The sequence below is a fragment of the Rhynchophorus ferrugineus genome, unplaced genomic scaffold (assembly GCF_030347505.1).
Source record: "Rhynchophorus ferrugineus isolate W39M unplaced genomic scaffold, kcgeb_rfMv2 rfM7, whole genome shotgun sequence".
NCBI lineage: Eukaryota > Metazoa > Arthropoda > Insecta > Coleoptera > Curculionidae > Rhynchophorus > Rhynchophorus ferrugineus.
Genome location: NW_027472586.1, coordinates 30,435,135 through 30,459,160, shown reverse-complemented (window position 1 = coordinate 30,459,160; position 24,026 = coordinate 30,435,135). Strand labels below are relative to the sequence as shown.

The 24,026-nt window shown below is 31.5% G+C and overlaps 1 protein-coding gene across 3 annotated transcripts in view; it reads right to left on the bottom strand.

Moving 5' to 3' along the window:
- Positions 1–18,457, bottom strand: part of Elk (Eag-like K[+] channel) — a 348,673-nt gene extending 330,216 nt beyond the window's left edge. For all 3 annotated transcript variants that reach the window (XM_076409682.1, XM_076409683.1, XM_076409684.1), the window contains exon 1: positions 18,346–18,457. The gene's annotated coding sequence lies outside the window, so the exon portion shown is untranslated. The remainder of the gene's footprint in view (positions 1–18,345) is intronic.
- Positions 18,458–24,026: the final 5,569 nt, after the last annotated feature.

Here is a 24,026-nt window from a genome sequence, read left to right as displayed (position 1 = left end):
AAAGTTCATGTTTTTCTCATAGTCAACTGTACGTGGCCTGTTCACGTGTCGGTAAACCATCCGCTCTATTTGCTCTTGCACCTGATAAATAAAACAAAATATAGTTTTTCACAAGATGCTTCATTGAAGAATTATGTCGATCGATATAGTCGATTTTAGGATTTTTATATTCTTTTGTGTTATAATCTGAATAAAGTACTGAGCTTAAGGTTTATTTTACATTCATTGTATTACTTCCATAAAATCATAAATTTAGTTCAGTAAATAAGTTAGACGACATTCATTAACTGGCTAAATTAAAATTATACTAGGAATATTCAATGTAAGATATAATTAATTTTAAGAAATTCAAGAGAGACCAAATCAAAACAATAGTCAGAAATAGGCCAAGAACAAATTACCTGTTATATCTATAATCGCCAAGAGAGAGGTAACTCTATCTCCAAAACTATGTAGTTTCACCAAAGGTGTTACAAAAAATCATCAGCAATCTTAAACCCAAAAAGATCACCAAATTGGCCGCAGAAATTCGGTGCCAAAGCCATCGAAGCAGGTTTACCCAAAGACCTGATAATTGTACTGCGTTCCTTTGTGTCGGATAGATCCTTTCAAGTAAAGATCGGTAATACACCCTCCAGTCCAAAAACAGTCAAAGCAGGAGTCCCCCAAGGTTCCCAATTAGCCCCAGCATTATTCAACCTCTTCATGTCACACATCCCAATGAAGAAAGATGTGGAAACCGCCCAATACGCGGATAACACAGTTATCTTTACCAGTTCCCGTTCTCTAGATGCCGCTCAGAGAAAACTTCAAATTCAATTAAATGCCATAGTCCAATGGCTAAATTTCTGGAGGTTGCAAATCAACCCCCAAAAAACCCAGGCCATAATCTTTCACAATCATAGAGACATCCGCGCCTACCAGCTGAGAGTGGAAAGAGTCCCAATCACGTGGCGACAAAAAGCCACATATCTCGGCCTCATCTTTGACCGTAGATTTCTATGATCAACACAGATAAATAAAGCAATCTCCAAAGGCTACGGTGTCGCCACAGTGCTTAACCCTCTCATCTGTAGAAAAAGTAAATTGTCTCGATGTCGATGATTAAAGTTTTGCTTTACAAGCTGCTTATCAGACCCGTCATGTTATATGGATCTAACACTTGGCATCGGTTTGTCAGGCCGGAACTAGGGGACAAGCTTCAGGTAATGCAAATAAACCTCTCAGGTAAACACTGAGCGCGCCGTGGTTTGTTAGAAATACCCAAATTCATCGGGAAACTGACACACCAGAAATAAGACGGTTCATTTTCTCCTTATACAAGAAATTCCATGAAATCTCAGCTCTCTCCAAAAATTACCACACCCCCAAAAGCGGTTCTTCATGCCGCCAAAGGTTCTTATACCCCAAAATAAAGCTCATTCACGGGCAATCCTTTCTTACAAATTGAGTTAACATCAGCAAGGAAACCTTTTCAGCTGATAAATCAGGCCCAAGAAAAAAGAGAGAGGTAACACTCAAAAAATCAAGTAGATTTTACAATTGCAAATCCATTGTTTCAATTCCGATTCCGCAAATTTTAATTTCGTTTTCGCGAACATTTACGATCCTTTTTTTTAATTATGATGATTTAGTTGTGAAGCGTATAAAATTGTTTATCTCAACATACAACAACAACAACATACTAGAAGATTAACTCGAATTATATCGAAATTTATCAGTTAAAAGCTTTGCCGCGAACGCGAATATAAAAAATATCCTGCTGTAAAAAAAGGACGTATTTTCAAATTTGTTCGGATTAGTCCCTCATCGACAATATCCTTGCGCAGCATTCACCAGGTCGTAAATTAATTTATCTTCATCCACTGGTTTTGGTTTCTCGCTGTTTTTGGACCATATCTCCCACTGGAAATAAGTAAACATACACAAGCTCGCCTGTAAACTCCGATAGAAAGTTATTTTTTTCGAAAGAAAAGCGTAAATCAAAGTGATATATTACTTTCGTCCGATAAAACTCGAATAAAATCAAATTTTGAAAGTGAAAATGTTAGGTTATTAATGTTTTATTGGTCCATTATATTTTTGTGGCTCGACATTAAAATCGAAAATGGGACTGGATATTATTTCCGCTTCTGTAGCAGGTACAAATAAGTTTTGGGGTTCTGGCAACTTGTTGCAAACTTTATTTGTTTACATTATTTTTCATTTTAGAACTACTTTTATCCATTTGTCCATTCATTAGACTCCATGTATCCTGGTAGATTTTCCTGGATTTTCGACGATATACAATATTATTATAATGTGATAATGCAAATTATCATGTTACAATTACTCTAGTGATAATTTGTTTTAAATACTTTACTCAAACGCTTCAATTTTATTTTAATTAAAAGCAATATCTCATGATGATTAAATTCACATATTTTCAAGCTTCTGTTGTATCTGTTACCTTCGATGTTAAATTCACATTTCTTAAGATTTTGGACACTTCCGCCTCTTTTTTTTTTCACTTAAATGAATGTTATGAGGGTCTCAATTAATAGTTATCCTCTCCAGATATATTTAAATAAAAGAAGAAGAATTTTTTAAATATTTGCAATATTTTTTTCAAATTAAAATTAAACAAAATTTCAGCGAAAATAACATCTACTCATTTCACTATTTGATGTCCTCCAATAGTATACAAAATTACCTGATTATTTTATTAATACATCATCACTAATAGTTTCCAAATAACTTTTTAAGTTTTTATAAGAAGTTAAAAACATGATATACAACATATAATGCATAATATATATATATATATATATATATATATATATATATATATATATATATATATATATATATATATATATATATATATATAATGACTCATTGGTCCTTCTTTATAGTAATAATGTTCCTTTATCAATTAAAACTGCTGTTTTTTATACTAAATACACTACACATCGGTGTAAGTATTTATTCTTATAGTATATATAAATATATATATATATATATATATATATATATATATATATTCAAGATATATAATTATACCTCTTAAGACTTTGTTTTGAAAAAATGTTTATTTTATTTATATTAATTTATATGCTTGTTTCAATATTTCTTAGTCATCATAGTAAAACTTGATATTATGAGAGGTTGTCTAACTTCTGTAGTTCATTTTTCGGGAACCTTCGGTCCCATTATTTAAGAATTACGAGAGGACATCAAAATATTATATATACACTACAGTTCAAAAGTTGAAAACAATAACGTAATTTAAAAACGGATTAAAAAAAACAGACATATTATGATATATTACACTCAAATCTTAGTCAAAACTTTTAGTTAGTTTTTAGTTTAGTAACATTTAGTTAAACTTACTACAAAGCAAAAATTTAATACATTTTTCCTTAAATTTTTGTCTCGTCAAAATAGTCATCTTTATTTTCAATTACTTGTTAATAACATTTACTAATTTTTTTATTAACTTATTTAAGTTTTCGGAGTCCAGTGTTTTCATTTACTTTGTAAATATACCCACAAACGTTATGTTAATTACATTCATTCCAAAAGGTATCGCATTTTCCTAAAGTACTTTCAGATAGCCTTCTTTATTCAGTTTTCCATTAATATTAGTCATATGACCGTGCTTATTATTTTCAAAACATTTTTAAGCACCGTTCACTATGCACCCTTCTGAAGCTCATTCCCTTTTTTATCAGCACACAGACATCCATTACATCCAAATCCAAATATTTGAAGTTTATATGTAACCACAGTATATTTTTTTACAGACAGTTTTTTTTCGATAAAATTTAATGTATTTTAGCCCACTCCAGTGTACTTCTCTCAAGAGTACTGGTTAGACTCGGTTAAATGCCCGGTAAGCTTTGCCTAAGTTGTATCTGTAAGTGGCTTTTCTTTTAGAAAACATTAATATTATAATAACATATACAATAAACTTATTTTCCTGCTTTATTGTAGACTTGATACATCCAGGCCTTTTTCGGTCTTAATTTCCTGTAGTATATTGTTCTCCTGTAAAATTATACCCTTATAATGTTCAAATTCATATGAAGCTTCGAGCTTTTATGCATTTAAAGTACCTATAGCACTCCGCTATTCGAAAGAAATCAATTTTCTTTTGACCTATCTTGTGCGCTTATGAAATGTTGTAACTATTGCATGAACGTCTAAAGTTCACTGAACTTTAAACTAATAGTTTTTGAAATTTTAAGCCCATCTTTATAAAATATTAAACTATATATAATATAAAATAAATTGCTAAACCGGGCGCTTCCAAGAAATCAACTATTGGCAGTGCAGGAAACTTTATGTGTGATGAAGTCTTTTCAAAATAAGGTTTAATGGATAATACTAATAATTTTGTTCATTATTATTATAAACGCAGTCCTAAAAAGCAACATATTTATTTAACGGTTTATTGGAGTATGTTTTTTTCACTTGTAAAAGGTAGTGTATATTCTGTGAATTAACGTCATAGAATATGAATTGAAAACAATTTTTGGGATATAAAAATTATATAAATGATGACTCACTACTACATTATAACAAAGGAATGTCATCCGTTATATGTTTTATTCTATTAGCTTTGTGTTTCAGAAATATTTTTCACTTTTTTATAAAATATTTAATATATTTCCTCCAAATCCTAATCCTACTGAACCTCTTTGATCTCTCTATAATATTCTGGAATTTTAAGATGAAAGAAAACACGATAAAATGTCTCAACATGTCTCTACTGAAGGAAAGTCAAAGTGGCAATTTAACAGTCATAAAAGCTTTGATGTCGTTTTGTCATATTTTTCATGATAAAAAATGCCGACCGGATCAAAACAATTACACCATGTAAATTAATCGTTTTTATTTAATACTAATGCCAGTCGAGTGAAATACAAAAAGTAAAATAAAAATATCGATGAGATATAAAAGATAAATAGAGTTTCCCTTAAAAATACTCCCGTTACTTTTACATTAATCTAGTAAAATATATACATGTAATTTCAATTGTTTGCTCTCCAATCTAAACCAGAAGAAGGTCTGAGAATGAAGGAATAAGTTAATGAAACGTCGGATCTAATGTTAATTATCCTGAATATTTGGAGAAGATATAAAATACAATTAGGTCGAATTTGAATGTCTGTAGACTTAAATATAAGCAAGTAATCATCTTTATTAGGACGTTTAAAAAGACGCAAAGAGACGGAGAAATTATATTGTTGCATTTGATCTTCTTTGTATAAGGTTTTTTTCAGTTGAGATGGATCGATATTTATCTTATTGTTTATTATTCACCCATTCATTATAAAAATATCTAAATATCTAAATCCAAATCGCAAACACACATCCGAAAACTAGTTAAAGAGAACCAAAAGCTAGAAAAAGGTGACAACAAACTAGGAATCCTTTAGATAAGAGTACACTTAACAATGAAACTGAAATGATCAGACCAGACATTTGCTATCAGCATATAAATAGTCAACCTTCGATAAGAAGCAACAAACAAAGCTTTTTACTGAATATCTGAATTACACCATAATTAATAGTAATAACTTATATTATTTTGTCAAACCTATTATCTCAAAAGAAATAGAAAAGAAGGAGACAAGTAAAAAGATTAACCAAAGGAAAACAGCAGGATTCAATCTAAACAATAAAAAAATATTTAAGCAATTCCCTAGAAGAAATACTGAAAATTAAAAACAAATCCATAAATAACATTTCTCATTTGTGTTGATTTGTAACAACCTCTTTTCGAAGTCCTTGTCAGGCCAGAGACTTTTCAATTGATCTGTTAGAAATCAAACACTTCAATTAGTCACACCGAAAGAGGTAACCAAAGTTATCAAAGTTGACATTAATCCATAGAAATTACCAGGCTATATGACTTAATAACAGAATAATTGCTGCAAAAACTACCAAGAAAGGGAGTTTAAAAACTCACCAATTTGATCAATAAAGCATTTCGACTAAAACTTTAAAAAAATCTCAGACATTTGAAATATGTCTTAAATTATCATGATCCTAAGATTTGGAAAATCACTAAATGAAACAAGAACCTATAGACCCATCTCATTGCTGCCAGTGATATATAAGTTATTTAAAAAACTCCTGTTAAAAAGAATAAAACCGACTATAGAGAGAAAAACATAATACCTACACACCAGTTTGTATTTATTAACAAATATTCAACAGTTGACCAGGTACATAAAATAACAGATATAATTAAAAATATGTTCAGCTGTACTCTTAGATACAGGTCAAGCCTTTAATGACGGCCTTGTCCATAAGCCACATAAAATGTCATATGTTATAAACAAATACAAGTTTTCCAGAACAATGTCCTGAGAAGTATTATTGGTGCCCCCGGATACTACAGGATTACTGATACCTGGATCTTCAGATACCGACTGTCACTCAGGAAATCAAGAGAATCGCAAGGATACATGGGAAGAAACTCCATTCTCATGTCAATATCGTAAGCAAATAAGTACTGCAACTTCAGACCGTTCTAAATAACAACAGAATAGCAGAGTACAGTGTAGTGCATTAACGTGCATTTACTACGACATTACAAAGACACCCTTAGATCTTTGTGGATATTTTCATCTCTAATATAGCATTCGGTGTTAACAATGCTGCGAAGAACTTTATTTTAGTTTGAATTATATTAATATTGGATTTATTTCTCTCTAAATAGAACTAAATAGTCCTAAATAGAACAGTATGGGCTTAGGGAACAAATAGTGTTCCTTTAACATAAAAAAAAACATGTAAAATTACGTTTTACGTATCAATGTCGCTCTAAAATTAAGCTTCATTTAAAATAATGTTATAAGAATTCAGAAAGCTTTGTTGAAATTTCGTGAAAATGTATTTTAAGTTGAACCACAAGCCTGATTATTTCAAGATAACTTATGCACGTGTTTACAGTGGTTTGTTTACTAATAAGTGGCTCTATATTTATAGAACCACATAAACCAGACAATCTCTGATGATGGGTACCAACGGTCAGCGAAGAAATTAAACGGCTTGTGAAAAAACACCACGAAATACTACGTAAATATAAATACGTCGAAGTACTACAACTGCTCTTTACAACAGCATACAGTAATCTTCACCAATTTCTCTCACATTTTGGCTTATATATAGCTGTGGTAGGGCAGTTTCTCATATGAAAAAAACAGACATGAATATGATTCCTTTGTCATTGATATTATTTTCAGGGCACTGGCAGTTATATAGATTTAAACATATATTTTATTAGTAGCAGTACCTTCCTCGGTAGTCCTTTTCGCATATCACACTTACCAAAACTACGTCATACTGCTCAGTTTTTCGTATTATTTGATATAAATAAACTTTTGTTCCTAAGAAATATACGAAATTAACGTTACTAAATTATAATATTTTACCTATAATTCATACTTTACACGCGTATTGTCTACTGATAATTTTGCTTGTTAGGTAATAAATAATTATATAAACTAATAGAGGAATAATGTTCACAAACATGAAGTTAACAAAAAATGCACCTAACCTCTACATTCATAAACAACAATGTGTAGTCACTAGGCAACGAAATGATAGGCAGGAATACAGGAAATTTGCAAATCAGTGACCAAAACGATGTATAAAACGGAAAAGCACAATCGAAGAAGCATTACTATTTCTGTAAAAGAAAATCACATCAAAATGTACAACAGCATTTGAAAACAACAAGGAAAAAGGAAACATTATGAGTGACAGAAATAAGCAACACGATAATAATCGACTCACCCTAAGATAGATAACCGGAAATAGTAGATATAATGGATAAGAACGGTATAATAGAGTAAACTAATCTGGATTTATCCCATTTCAGTGTAAGTTGTTTTCCTTTCGTCCTATACCCATCCTCATTCTAGTGATCCACCTTAATATTATTGTAATTAGTTGTTTACTATTTTCACACACTTTTATCTAATTTTAAATAATTTGAAATACATTCCAATTGCACTGAATGTAGATAGTATGTGTGCATACTCGATCTTCATTTAAGTATAGTGTATAGTTGACGTTATATACACAAGGATTTTATAAATTTCAATCGAAGTGTTTCACCCAAAGTTTTCATCACAAAATATGTGGGAATTTATTGACTGCTACATAACTACGTCGTATTTCACTCGACCAAATTCGAGAAATGCGATAAATCGCGACACATATCACATTGTTGAGATAGGGAAAATAGAGCAGATCGGTACCTCGTTAAATAAATATATACGGTCTAAAAACGCAAATAAACTATTTTTCTTAATTTTGTTTATTACTTACATTTTAGTACCAGTTAATTAACTACTAAAAATTAACTATGATTATATTGTATTTACATCAATACACAAGTTAGATAAGTGTGAGATAAATACATCAGTATATTTTTTCCCAAATTAAACTTAAATTGGACTATTTAAGCCAAAGTTTAGAGTGACACAATACTACAAGTTTATGTGGTTTGGTTCGCTTCAATCTTCTATCCTATGCCTTGTCCATTAACCATATTGGTCTAATTTAGTAACCTTGAAATTTTGGATAACTTCGTAAAACCATTTGATGTTCAGACCATCCTGCAGTTATTCGCTGGTTACGTAGCGATAAATATTGAATATTAGTATGAATATGGTAGGTAAAATATCTCAGTAAAAGAAAAATGTAAGCTTGGATTCACCAAAAAAACCGTGCTCATACGAAGCGGGTGACGAATCAACATCAGCTTCGATAGAAAACTTAGAGATATGCAGCTCGTTGAGGGATGTAGAACATCCCTTCAAACACTGTTGGGTAATAGAGGATTTAAATAGTATAAGGATCACCCACGAAGAGGTCCAATGAAACTTCCAAATACTGCATTTAAAAGAATACAATTTTCAGAAGAATATAAGAAAATCAAGGAAGGTTTATTATTTCAATTTGTTTACTTAAATGAGACACGGATATTTCAGAATGAATGTTTATTAGTCATAACACTCATTAATAATTAATTGCAGATATATTGTTTTTCATGCTTGCAACAACAACACTTTCACTTTGGATGAACTTGATCAGACACATTGACAAATGATGGAATCGTGAACAAATGTTAGATAGATTGGAAACTAACAGCTTAATTATTCACTTAAATGAAACTTTCTGAATGTGGGATTATGATTCAATGCCGACAATATAAGATGATGAAAGTGGAAACAACTAAAGATGCGTATATAATTATAAAATGAATATTTATGCGCATAAGTATGTGTGTAATTGTTGAGAATATACATGAGCATTTGGTTAAAATGTATGAGGAGAGAAAGAATACTAAGTGTTTTGCAGATATGGCAAATACATTAGAGAGAATGCAAGAAAAGAGTTCAATATAAATATAATAAAACAACTCTAACTATAAATTATTGTGGCTGTATAATTTATTATAGTTTACGTCCTTCCATAATATATGCATTAGATGTACTATAATGTTAAAATAAATAATATTTGGTAATATATTTCTTTCATTATTTTACTTGGATTAGAATTTTGTTATATCGGAGTCAAAACGAACTAAAACTCATAGTAAATGCTGTAACATTGCGTCGTTTTTACTCCTTCTATTTAAATGACGCCACGTGAACAGAACAACAAACTATAAGTATTTATTTTTGAAATAATTTTAGATATTAATAGAAACTTGTTTCTGTACTGAATGTATTTGCTGGGCAAGTTTTATCAACATAATGAATATCCCTAGTAAAACTAAATTGCTATGCTCTTTAGTTCTTCAATTTCGACTAGCCTCCCACATATTGGACGATCGCCATTCAATTAATTAACAAATTAGTTTGTTCAACAACTCACAATACCGAAACCCCTCTCAGATGTCTGTTCTTAATAATTGCTATCGCCCACACATATTAGATTTTACGGTAAGTTCGTGGAAATTTTTAAAAATTATTTGATTTTTGTAAAAATATAATTTCTCTTAACTTCAATACACTTATGTTAACGATCCCGTTGTTATTGGTGTGCCGGAAGGTCTACTAAATATACAGAATCATCGTTTGATCAAAATTGTTTCTGATGTAAATAGAACCAAAATCAGAGAGAACTAAACTAACTCTAGCGAAAAACTAGTTTATTCGGGAAATTCTGCATGTAAATTATCTTAATAAAAATGTATTTTTCCATGGTTTTTGTACCCGGTTCATATAAATGTTACAGAAATAATTTTCAGTTCAATGATTTGTCAGCTTGGAGGCAGTCCACGAACTAACTTATTTTAGCACGCTTAAGAAACAGACACTAACACTTTTTTCTGAACACAAGATTGTAGCGTTCGTTTTTGATCGCTGTGCCGAAAATCGTGTGTAAATTTAAAGAATGTAATCAGAATTTCATGCCATTGGATCTGCGGAGGTACATCGGGAACTGTTTGGTGTATTTCCTACATATATGCGGCCTGGACTGGGTGTCGGTCGATTGATGACTTTCCAGTAGTTACAAAACTCTCTGCAAAGTCATTTCATTTTATTGTACGTGATCTGACACCGTTGTACACAGAGTATAGCATGAGGACATTTTTGAGCTGGGACATCTTGGTGTTTGTTCGCCAGTTGCTGTATGACCGTTCAGCGAAGTCCTCCAGTTGTCTCATGAATCTATGACGATGTAGCAAGCATCACTGGAGTTCTGGGGAGATCTAAAATTGAGCAGTTATTGATTTTGTGTTGATATTAGTTATTAGTTTAGGTTACGATTTGTTATCTTTTCTTTGAACCCTTTCTCTTTTCAGTATTACTATTTAGAGTAACTCGTATGCCCTTCAAGGTTAGAGATCCCGGAGAGATCTAATAGCTACGTGGCGCCCATTGAGCAAAACTCCTTTAAGAAACGCTGTGTCAGATCGACCCACGACTCATAGACTCCTCTACGAAGAGCGCGAACCTGCTCAGGTTACCACATCAACTGAAGACCCGCGAAAAAGTCAGTTCAACCACACCTTGGCCTTTCCTTTTGGTTTAAGATTTAAGCTTGAATATCTTTGACACCCCTCTCTGTGTTGTGAGATTATTTGACTATATTCCATTTGTGCTATACATGGTGCTTGTGATACATATGGTTGACCACGTTTAAGGGGCTCACACCTTTCTCGAAGTAATTTATCACAAAGCTTGATCAAAAACATTTGTGAGTTTCGTACAATGCAAGTCAATAATAAACTTAGATAAAGTAAGTCAGTACCAATACTAAACTTACTTATGTGACAGGGAAATTTACGATAAAGCCAAACCAAAAATTGACAATATTATTCAGGCATATCGAAAAATTTTGTTTTCTTAAGCTATTATATACTGTGCTAAAGGGTTTAATTTAGAGCTTCCCCGCTATATTAATTGAAATTTCAAATATGTAAAAATACACAAATATTCAACAGACATACCAAAAAGATATTAAATTTATAACTATTTATAATAAATTTTAGCAATTTAAATTACAAAATATTAAAAATGCAAACGATGTAAACAAACTAGCAAAAATCGCCTTGTATTATAATGCTCAGCTACATCTTACAAGAATTGTGAAGAATACACTATCGCACCTGAAATGGGTAGTTTTTGAACACCCAGTGTTCTCATAGCGTCTTCTGATTACTAGAACTTTTGAGATCGATGTAGCATGGCGAAAATGGATAAATGATTGGATCCCTGCTAAACTACCATAATTTTTTCAAGAAAAATGGTAAAAAATGTTTTTAAAATAAATATAATAAATACCTTTCGATAGTTAAAAAGTTATTGCAATACTTGCAAGGACCTAATATCAATGGCATCTTTATAAGAGTGAATATTTGTAGAAATTCACGCCTTTATGCTATAAAAGTTTTTATAATATTTTAAAATGTGCCCTTTGTAAAAATAATAAACGACACGAAAAAAAATAATTTAAGTTTGAAACTTTTGTAGGCTTTACAAATTTGTTGTGGAAGTTTCCTTGAATTAAATATCCGAAATTATAAAGAAATATATTATTTTATGTAAAAGTTTTCATATTAATTTCTGTCCAACCTTTGTAGAGAGTACATTAAATAATTTCGTCATGAAACTTCTGTCGGTATAATATAATTACTTGAAAAAAAGACGTTTTAGAAAAAGCAGAATAATTAGTTATTGACATTCCCATGTTCGTAATTTTTCAGTAAATAATTTTAACTTGTTTTTACCTAATTCTCTTTTGTGTGTGTTTGTAATTGCCAGGACAAGGTTTATATGAAAGAAAATGTTTGAAGAATCGTATTGAAAAATGAAAAGTAGTGAAACTGTTTCCGTGCTATTTAACAAAGGAGCTATTTAGCAGCCAAAAATAAAGATGTAGACGATTTGTCTATGTATTTTGTCTATATTTTTTGTATTCTTACACTTGCATTAATAGACAGACAAGACGAGTACGGTATTAATACATAATCAGTATTTTCTAAACTAAAATAAAACTAAACGACTTAAGCTAAAGTTAAGAAAACACTTGGTTTACCTTCAATCTTCTAATTTCCTGCTTGTAGTCCACTAACTGTGTTGTTTTTACGTTGATGTTATTTAGCAACATTAATTCATATTTTAATGCAAAATCTTGGATCACTTAGTATATCCAATTTATTTCCAAGTCCTCGCGAAAATCTTCATTGGTTAGGTTTCATATTAGTGCAAGTTTAATCATATATCTAATATATATAATATATATAAATAACAAGTGATTTTTTTAGTTCATGTTTTACACTACGAAAATAGATACAATTAAAAAGTAATTATATATGATATTTGTCGTATTTGAAGAGACGTCAGTAAAACAAAATGTATATACCTGTACCCGCTATGTGTTGCAATACTACGTAAAGTAAAGAAGTGTTTGGTTGTATAAGGGGTTTATTGAAATTAGTAAGGATACACATTATTGTTTGTGTTTCCGTCTGGTACGTACACGAACAAATCAGACAGTTTCCCAATGTGTGTCAAGCCAATAGTCAGGCAAATTGTCCCACAACTGTGAATTTTGCGAGTTAGAGGCTCTTTTATACTGATAGCTAACAATTTAAGGAAAGTTTTTCTCGCAATAATTCTCCAGATATTGGTCTTATCTCAAAACGCAATACAAACTTACACTAATTCTATAAAAAGACTAAGTAATTTGTTATAAGAAAGTAATAACTCAAGAATAACAAATAAATAAATAAGTCTAATACAAATGGAGTAACAAACAGGATATTTATAATATACTATTCTATTCTACAACTTAACAGATCATAAAATCAAACACTTTTTTCCTTTACGTAGCATCTCAACACGTGCCGTCAAAAAATCCTCTGATTATAGTTAATAGGAGTGTGTACAGCCTTACAATATATATTGCTATTGCTGTTGCTATACCGCATTGACGCAGTTCATTAATAATGTTCACGATCGCGCTTCATAGTCTCTTTAAAAGCCTTCGAAAATCTAAAATATGTATTTTTTTCGTCTGTTATTACTTTCAGAATGTTGGTATGGAGAAAACGTCAAAGCTTTTAAGACCACGTAAATGTAGATGTTTATAAACAAAAGTGTATAATCTGATAATAAACAATCATCACATCAAAAATTAATATCTTCTACTATTAATTAGCAATGATCTGGAGGCAAAAACCGCCAAGGAGTGACGTGAACCAATACACACGTACCTACATACATAAAAGAAAACAAATAATAACAAAAGAAGGTATCATGTAGCTGTTAAAACCCAAGAAAATCCATTCAAAGAAATGTTAAACTGATAAAATAATTTTTGTGATAAATATTAATTCCCTCACTGTAAAAGTTCTGGTGTAGAACTGAAATATTTTTTTCTGTTATGTAAATATAATATTCAAGTTATTTCAACTAAAATATTCTACAAGTTAGGTCCAATAACAAATAACTCGATATGAAATATGTTTACCTCGATATGCTCAAAAATGTCTTTTTTCAATTTTCCTTTAATATCACCTTCAGAATCAAATCATTGGTTCTGGAATATTATAAATAGACTTAAACTGACCTATGCCCTTGCCTTCATCTCTAATAATGAAATAACTCCATGGGCTCGACTTAATGTTGAAATTAATCTATCTCTGAAAAGATTCCCCAAAAGTGAGATCAACTCGTATAGCATTCGTGACATTTTTGATAAGGGAAGAACAATACCGGGATCATCACTTCGTATTTACTAACGATTCCAAGAGAGATTATTACGTTGGATCGGGATTTACGAAGTTGATGTAAGAGCAACACTTTAGCCTAGCCATAATGATTGGTATTTTGACTGGAGAACTGTTTGCCATTGTTAAAGCATTAAAAATCATTAAAAAAGAAAATTACAAATTTTATATAATTGCGACAGATTCCATGAGCTTCCTCAATAATCTTAGTTCCACACAACCCAAACACCCTCTGGCCGAGATCATTACTGATAAAATTAAATCACTAAATCAGAAATCGATTTCGTTCATGTGGCCGCCATCTCATACGGGCATAGAGGTTAATGAGCGTGCTGACTACCTTGTAGAAAGGGTATAGGAATTACTGGTACTGAATAATTTATTTTGGTATAGAGTCCTAAATACTCATATGCTAGAACGGTAAAAGTAACTTGACCAGTTACTTTGGGATTTTTTGGATTAAAATAAACTATGGGAGATCAAAAGAAATTACTATGAACGGTCAAATATCGAGGACACACCAAGGGAAAGTCTATTTAGATACACCCGATTAAAAATAGGTCATTGTAAGATGAAATAAAATATATTTTAACTAAATGCAGAAAATACACAAATCTAAGACTGAGTTTCGAAATTGGAAACTACTAGGAGGCTTGCCTTAGACTGCGAAATTTGGATAGATTGAAGTCATTCCTAAGGGGTACTCGTCCTTGTAGGGAAATATAACCCCTATTGTTAAGAGGGGTCCTACCGTGACGTCATTTAATTATAATCTGCATATATGCGTGCAAGTCTGTACTTATGTATTTATGTGTCTGTGTTTATATGTAACAGGTCTATGGAAAAGTCCCCGGCCTGACACATAGATGGCGCTACTAGAATTAAATCCATATGTTTTTAGTTAGCCATAATCCTCAAAAGATGGTGTATAAATTTGACAGCTGTCGGATCATTAGTATGTAAATTAGCATACTAATGATACTAATGAGTAATTAGCATTTTGAGTGAAGCAACTTGTGTTATTGTGGAAAAAAAATGGATAAAAAGAAATTTCTCATGTGGATCAAATAATGCTTTTTGAAGGGAAAAATACAGTTGAAGCAAAAACTTGACTTGGTGCCGAGTTTCCGGATACTGCCCCAGGAAAATCAACCATCAAGGATTGGTGTGCTAAGTTTAGATGTGGTGAAATGAGCACCGAAGACGGTGAACGCAGTGGACGCCCAAAAGAGGTTGTTACCGACGAAAACATTTAAAAAATCCACAAAATGATTATAAATAACTGTAAATTGAACTTGAATGAAATAGCAAACACTCTAAAGATATCGACTGAACGTGTACATTATACCATTCATGAATATTTGGGTATCAGAAAGCTCTGTGCAAAGTGGGTGCCGCGCGAGCTCACTTTTGACTAACGACGAGTTGATGATTCGGAACAGTGTTTGAAGATGATCAAGCGTAATAAACCCGAGTTTTTGCATCGATATTCGACAATAGATGAAACATGGCTCCATCATTTCACTCCGAAGTCCAATCGACAGTCATTCGAGTACAATGAACCCTCTCCATAGCGTGGGAAAATGCAACAGTCGGCTGACAAGGTTATCGCGTCTGTATTTTGGGATGCGCATATCATAATTTTCATTGACTACATTGAAAAAGGAAGGACCATCAACAGCGACTATTACATTAAGCGTTACTGGACCGTTTGAATGACTAAATCGGCGAAAAACGAAAAAGAAAAAGAAAGTGCAGCAGACAATGCACTTGACAATCTCTATAGCAATGTCACAAGTCAGTTAATGATCAACTAAATATATATATATATATATATATATATATATATATATATATATATATATATATATATTCAATTTCTTCCTAGCCAGCAAAATATTTTTGTAAAGAAATTATGTAAACGCTGACACTAAAAAGCCCGATAGGCTGTTGGATCGTTAATTAATAATAAATAAATAAATTAATAAATTTCTTTAATATCGAAATTTCTGAGACGGAAACTAGGAAATCAATTCAGCATTGACGTTCATTTAAGAACCCATCACCATAAAGACCACATAATTCTTGATACGTCTGCAATCTTCCTTTTTCGGAAATAAAAAAGTAAAGCACGAAGAAAAAACCTTGTGACTTTTAAAATCAAAAAATTCTTGACTAAGTAAATAGCGCTACATTTACATCTAGAATCTTGTATAGATGTCATTAAAACGTGCTAAAATATGACTTCACTGAGTAAGTACTACTTCAGATATGCGGCTTTAAAATTATTAATTTTTAAGAAAATCCAAAATTAAATTTCGCCCAATCTTATATTATATTCTTTTTATATAAAAAAGATAACAAAATCTTAATATAGAAGCAGTTTTAAAAACATATTAAAAAGTTTTCGGTATTCATGAGTTTTCTTTTTGTAAAAGTTTCATTGAATTAAATAGATGAAATTATAAAAGATTTTTTTAATATTCGTAGAAGTTTCGGCTTATATAGTATCTCCTTTTATGAACTGTATAAAACTCTTTGAACACGGTTAAAAATATTCTGATATATAATAAGAAAGGGTGGGTTTTTATTAATAATAATACGGTAGTTATTAATTTTAACTTTATTGCAGATTATCTGGGACTAATATTATTTTTTGACTGACTTCGTCATAACCTTTAGATTTTTCTTTATATTGTATATTTCTTTTTCCTATTATTGCCATATTTCAAGTGATACTTATTTAATGAATTTAATTATGATTTATATGATATTATTATGATATTATAACGAGTTTGAAGTTAAATGTTTCAGTTCATAGAACATTTTATATCTAAACACGGCGTTATTTGATCAAAAGTTTTAAAAACGTATCAAAACGTTTCCAGTATTCTTTTTATAAAATATTTCACTTATATATTATATGCTCTCGTTATTAACTATACAAAACTCTTTGAAGAAGGTTAAAAATATTCAGATTTCTATACATAGTATAAAACAAAGTCGCCTTTTCTGTCCCTATATCCCTATGTGCGCTTAAATCTTTAAAACTACGCAACGGATTTTGATGCGGTTTTTTTCAATAGATAGAGTGATTCAAGAGGAAGGTTTATATGTATAATACATGCATAATATACTAAGGCAACATTGCTAATTTTAGAGGTTTCTAACGTGATGTCGTAAATTAATCTATTTTTTTAGGCTTATTTAGCAATTAGCAAAAACGCTGCCTAACCCTACGAGTTAGATCAAATTAATGTACTACAGTATTGTACACCATAAAAAGGTCTACAAAAAAGTCCGTAATGGTATATGTTTATCTTTTAAAAAGATTTTTCAATATGTTGAAACAGTCTTTTGTCGGAAATTTTAGTTCTTTACTTAAAACTGAAGAAAAAGTGGACTGAAGGTCATCAAATGCTATGTGAAGTTTGTGTTATTATGAATTTTTATAAAGAGCGTTCTGGAGAACCAAATAATTGGATCAGGAGGATTTGAAGACATTACTCGATGAAACCATTAATGGGGATCGCTATCGACTGCGTTTGATGATGTCTTTTTGCAGAACACAGCACGAAAAACGGTCGGAATACGAACAAAGATATAACAATGTTATTCTTCAGTATGACAACGCTCGACCACACGAAAATATACTTGGAAGCATTAAAATGGGAAGTGCTACCCCACCCGCGGATTCTCCAGACCTTTACTCCTTCTGATTAGCTCTGACCTGTTCCGACATATGAGTCGTGACCTCTCTGAGTAGCGCGTCACTTCTTATGAAAAGACACATTGTTTTTTCAAGGCTAAATCCGAAAATTGTCCGAAAGCCTGGAAAAAGTGGTGGTGGCGGAATATTTTGAATGAAATACATTGTGTCGATTTCTCACAACAGAGCATAAAATTTCAAAAATCCTTTAAAACTAAAATTATAGGCCTAATATATAACATGCATAACAGCTTTTATAATAGTATTTATGTATTTTATGTGTCAAGAAATAAGAAAACCACCATTAATATTATTGCGATACGTTTTTTAAACCATATAACATTTCGCTGGCATGCAACAGGTCAAATGTAATCAAAGAAATACTTACAGAAAAATAGAAATCGTATCCTTCTAACACCGGAACCACTGTCGTCAGTACTAAAATCAACGTTACGTTAAACTAAATAACTGGCAGATATCAACGCACTTTACCACAACCATAAACATCATGTAAAAAACCTGTTCGCCGAACAACAAACAACAAAAAAATTAGTATCAAGCCAAACGACTAAATGCTGTTCGAATGCTCTGCTATAGTTGGGGATCGCGTTTTTTTATTTATTCGCAATTATTACTTTTGAGCGTCGAATTCGGAACGCAGTCGACAAGCGTCGCGGCGCTGGTGAGCTTGATAGCAAGACGCCCGTCGCGTGTTCCACGTAGAAACTACGAGCTTACATTCCCGGGAATACAAAGCGGCAATCCCGTTGGATAGTTACTGACGCTTGCGCGTCCACTCTTCCGCTGGTCTAAAATGCATTAGTTGTTAAATTGTTTGTCTATGGTAGAAAAAATCAATGAGTCCGATTAGTACCATCCAGGTGTATCAATATTGAAGCTTTTTTTTAATGCTGTTGGTAACTTGAATAAAGCTCTCTATATTTTTAATCGAAACTTTATTTGAAATTGTCAAGTAAAACAGAGTCGCTGTTTACAAGAATTTATTATTAGCAGACATTGATTTACACATAAATACTTTTTTATATATATTTTTAAAGTATCTGGGTTTAAGGGTTTATCTGGACTGGACCTACAGCTTAACGTGGGCTCCGAACCACGATCCTCGGCATTAAACCTACCGACTCGCGAATGACCAACTTAGAAATCATCCCAAAAGGCATCCGGTATTACCCAGCTTGTTTACTGGCGTGACTGGTGTCATTTTCCTTGCCTAGAACCATCACAAATACTAAACAATCACAAACATAAATTTATGACTATGCCCCAACAGGATACGAACCGGCGACTATCGCAACAGTAGGTGGACGGTCCTGTCGCCTTTACCACTGCGCTAACCAAGCCGATATACATAAATACTGTTGAGTTTTTGTGTATATACTTTACAAATATATCTCAAAATAAACTGGTAATAGATTTATTCAAAAAAAAAGTAATTAGTCTGTCTATAAGCTAAAAATATTTATCATTTATTATGTTAGATTATTGCGTGTATTCTGATCATTTTTCAACAATTTCCGTGTAACTAAATCGGCGATCCCGTTGGATAGTTACTGACGCTTGCGCGACCCCTTTTCCGCTGGTCTAAAATGTATTAGTTGTTAAATTTTTTGTATATGATAAAAAAAATCAATGAGTCCGATTAGTACCATCCAGGTGTATCAATATTGAAGCTTTTATTATTTTTAAATGCTGTTAGTAACTTGAATAAAGCTCTCCATATTTTTAATCAAAACTTTATTTGCAATTAAAATAGTCAAGTAAAACAAAGTCGCTATTCATAAAAATAGGTTATTAACAAAAATTAATGTATACACAAATACTGTTGAATAATTTTCATTTTATTATAAATTGGGTAATTTTCAAGTATGTCTCAAAATAAAATACTTACATAATTGTTTCAAAAGGTAACCTGTCTATCGAAAGAACATTTGTTATTTATTATATTAGATGTTTGCATATGTCTCATTATTTTTCACTTTAGAAGTGCCTTTATTGAGAATTTTTCAAATGTTTCTGGCAACATGGCGATGTCGTGTCCACCTGATAAGTAAAATTACAGTAATTACAATACATTCGAGCTGCAACACTGTATCCTTTACCAAACCAAACCATTTGTATAGATGTTATACGTTGCTTTTGATGCACCCAGACTATTTCTTCGCGATTTATTTACAATAATTGACGAGAATATAAAATTTCATTACGAGAATATTTTTGAACTCTTATGAACATATGTGGGATCGAATGTGAACAAATCCCTTTCAGCCAGATGGTCAACAACTTTTGTCAGATGGAGCCCAACAACACTTAACTTACAGTAAGGCTCAATATATAAATATCAATTCTCATAAACAATAAGAATGTAAAACGATGTGTAAAAGATAATTAATTTAATTGCATTTTAATGAAAAACTACTACCTAAAATGAAAAGTAAATGATAATTTATTTAGTTGTTTTTATTCTATATTAGTTTTAGTTTAATTTTACGCTTATTTTCTATTATATCTCGAAATATAATTCTAGTTATTGTATAGCAGGTATTAGCTACATAAGTCAACCTCTATCTCTTCAAAACACCAATTTTCAGTCGATAGGAAACTTAAAGATTGATTTTTTAATTTGGTCTTTTCAAGACACTCGAGGTAAATTCAAGGAATAAACTATTAACAATTGAACCATTCTATTTTGTAAATGTGTTAAGGAAGGGAAATTAATTCGAAGATCTTTTAACAAAAAATAGCACCTAATGACATTTAACTGCACTTTTTGTAAATTTTAAACATACTGCAATAACAAAATTGGGTACGTTAATATAAATATAATATGAATTATAAATCCCTCAACCAAGTTCATCCAAACCAAAAGTGTAAGAAGAACAAGGACAATATATCTGTAATTAATTATTAATAAATATTTTATCAAATAAATATTTATTATCTTAACACTTTTTATTATCATCTTGCCAAGAATGACCCAATGTCCAATTCTGAAATATTCATGTCTCATCTAAATACACAAATTGAAATAATAAGTCTTCATTGACTTTATTATATGCTTTTTAAAATTGTATTCTTTTAAAAACAATATCTGGAAGTTCCTTTGGACCTCTTCATGGGTTATCTTTACACCATTTAAATCCTATATTACCTAACATTGTACGAAGACATATTCTATATGCCTCAAAGTTCATATATCAGAGTTCAAAGCTATCTATGGATACATTCAAGACAGTTTCCTCTGATTTCTTAATTTGATCTTTCCAAGTCACGTTTCAAGACACTTGACGTAAATTCAAGGAATTATCTATTAACAATTGGATCATTCTATTTTATAAATGTGTTAAGGAAGAGAAACTAATTGGAAGATGAATTAACCCATTCCCCATAAATCTTTTAACAACAAAAAGTAGCACCTAATGACATTTAACTCTTCTTTTTCTAAATTCTAAACTTCCTGTCATAACAAAACTATTACGTTAATATAAATACTATAATGTCAGCTATAAATCCATATTAACTTACAGTCCTTATATATAATCAATTTCATACTGCGTATTGCGAACGAATCAAAATCAGTTCTAATGAAAAACTTTATATATTAGTTTCACCTCGATATTGCACAAACCCTTAACTAATCTAGCTGCGGTCTTTTGTCGAAGGAGCTATCGAAGGAACAAAGTTAGAGGCTAACGGTCAGCAAGGAACGGGACCGGGATCGGGACCGGGAAATTTTATTGCTTTAGGAATACAGACAGAGGGCCGCGCGTATAGAACTTTTCAAATATCAGTTGAAACTCGATAAGACAATTCGAAAGTTTTACGGTTCGTAAAATGCTTGAATTCACCATAAAAATTTAATATTGTACAAGTAACAGTTCGTTATACGCAACAAGTAATCATAAGTTCTTAGATGAGATAATATAGCATTAAGACAAATAAAAGTACATATAAGAAATACCACGACATTACACTAAATCGTAATACAGTTTTATCAAAGAAAATAGTTAAATACTAAATAGCGTTTAAATTCATATTAATAATTCGTAATAGTCCAACGAAGTGAAACCTCCCTCGTATTGTACAGTATTTGTATAACTTTTCCAATTACTAAAACTATTTCTTTAGTGGAATTAAAAAACAATCACAATTATTATCTTTATCTGTACGAGAACAGATATATCATATGAGGGTTCTGAACCCGAACAATTTCTTTTATTGATAGCCTTATATTTTTGTCATTATTATGTGCTCCCTCGTATTGTACGCTATTTGTAGAACTTTTTAAATTATTAAAACTATTTCTTTAGTGGAACTGAAAAATAATCTCAATTATTGCCTTCATCTATACGAGAACAGATATATCATATGAGGGTTCTGAACCCGAACAATTACTTTTATTGATAGCCTTATAAGTTATATTTTAGTCATTATTATAGTAGCTGAAACAAATAAAAAATATTATTGGTCAGTTGTTAAAACCGCATAGTATCTGATAAAACAGACCAACAAAGAACAGGTGTTTATTTCTATTAATAGTAACAAATTGTTGGGACAGATGAACGGCAATCAATCATACTAAATATTATCAATATGACGATCGCCCAAACAAGAACCAGTGAACAAAAGGGCGAAAACAGCTGATTTAGAGTATATAAAAGAGTTAAGGAAGGAAATCAAATCAAAAAGCCGTAATCAGATCAGATATAAGCCAACTATTAACATATAGGAATGATATTATTTCTATGACAACTAAAGACAAAAGACGTGATGGAAAATATTTTAGAAAAATCAATAAAGTGAAAGGAATGGGTCAACAAATAACAACAAAATTATAACAGGAATGTAGAGGCGAAGATAAGAGATAATAATGGCGACAAACAGAAACTTCTATATCAATAAGAAATATTTTAAATGATTTGTTCAAATTACTAAAATAAAATAAAATTTTTTTTTTTTTTTTTTTTTTATTATTACTCTTCGTGAGTCCACAATCTGCCCTATTGGCAATAAGTATTTCTTCTGTTTATATTATATATACATGGCATGTAGAAAATCACTTCATTAAGCAATCTTCTGTATAAAATATTATCTTAATTAATTAGTCTTATTCTAATGCTTATTCTAAACTCTACATATGTCCAGTAATCAGATCAGATGGTGTTAAACGTTTTAGTCTACGCACTTCACTATCACGTCGCATATTTAGCTGATTAGCGAGTACATTGGGATGCACTGACACTCTTTCGAAGTACTTCACACAAACACGTTGGATTACACTCGTTATAGGTTCTAGAGGAATATCGCGTTGTATCACTTTATTTGAAATATAGTACGGAGCATCAACAATGGCACGCAACACCTTATTTTGGAACCGTTGAATGATGGATATATTGGATTTGCTAGCGGTACCCCATAGTTGAATTCCATATGTCCAAATGGGCTTGAGTATAGACTCATACAGCAATACCTTGTTATCTAATGATAACTTGGATTTGCGCCCAATGAGCCAATACATTTGATATAATTTTAGTCCTAGTTGTTTCCGTTTAGAGAGTATGTGCTTCTTCCAGGTTAGGCGTCGATCTAAATGCATACCAAGATATTTAACATGCTCTGCTTGGGGGAGTTGACGATGATTGATATTTACTGGTGGACATGTTCTTCTACGCAGGGTAAACGTTATATGCGTGGATTTTGATTCATTGGCTTTAATGCGCCATGTCTTCAACCATAATTGTATTTGCTCCAGGTGGGTTTGTAGGTTTATTGATGCTGTGACTGGATCTTCGTGGGATGCTAAGATTGCTGTATCGTCTGCATATGTTGCCACAGTAGTTATTTTTGTGGTGGGCAGATCAGCCGTATACAGAAGATACAGTACTGGACCCAGTACACTACCTTGCGGAACTCCTGAATATATGGGATTTAATTCGGTATGTTCATCGCCTTGATTTACAATAAAATGTCTGTCAGTGAGATACGATTTTAGTAGCTGATAGTCCGGATGAGGGAGAAGTTTCTTTAGTTTAACCTGCAAGCCCGTATGCC